A 784-nucleotide genomic window follows, 5' to 3' on the forward strand; every position below is an offset into this window, starting at 1 on the left:
TGAAACTTCACTTATAATGAAGTCAAACTGCAGAAAAATGACTTCACTATAAACATGTTCCACTGTAATGTTGTTCAAATTCTGAATAAAATAGATCTTTGACATCCTCAGTAGGAGAGAGATTGAATTTATATTCATATTATACCTTTTACTTTATATAATTCATGTGAGGACCTCAAAGTTCTTCACAAACACTAAAGACTTAGTTAATCACCACATCACCCTTGTGAGGTAGGTAAGTGTTACCTCTGTTCTGCAGTTGGGTAAAATTGAGGCAGGGATGTTGAATGGCTAGGCCAAGGGTCACCAAGAAGTCTGTGGCAGAGCTGAGACCTGATCTGACTGCAAGAGCTATGCTTTATCCATAAATGCAGCTGTCACTCCTATTAGACGATTGGATGGCCATTACTTACAACAGTCATCATATGAAATGTAGTCAATAGAAAATTTAAATGTTTCCATTTGAAATAACCCACTTTTCAGCACACGCTAATTCTGTATTCCTGTCCACAGGCTTTGGTGGTGTGTAAAACCAACTGATTGCATTTATTTCATCTTCACATAAATCAAACTGAGACTTCAATTTTGGTTTAAAAAAATATTAACAGCTAGATTTTTGGAATCCTTACTCATGAAATCTCCTGTTGCCATCATCACTGAATCAGTGCACTGTGAAGTACCTGAGTAAGGACTTCAGGATTTAGGCCCCAGATGATTTATAAATTGTCGTGTGTATATTCTGGTGTACTGAAAATGCTTTATTTGCTTTCCTTCCTATTTCTAG

General features: G+C 36.4%; 1 protein-coding gene across 4 annotated transcripts in view; it reads left to right on the forward strand.

Moving 5' to 3' along the window:
- Positions 1–784, forward strand: part of RO60 (Ro60, Y RNA binding protein) — a 34555-nt gene that overhangs the window by 22617 nt on the left and 11154 nt on the right. The gene's annotated exons all lie outside the window — the stretch shown is intronic.

The sequence above is a fragment of the Caretta caretta genome, chromosome 8, assembly GCF_965140235.1.
Source record: "Caretta caretta isolate rCarCar2 chromosome 8, rCarCar1.hap1, whole genome shotgun sequence".
NCBI classification, from domain to species: Eukaryota; Metazoa; Chordata; order Testudines; family Cheloniidae; genus Caretta; species Caretta caretta.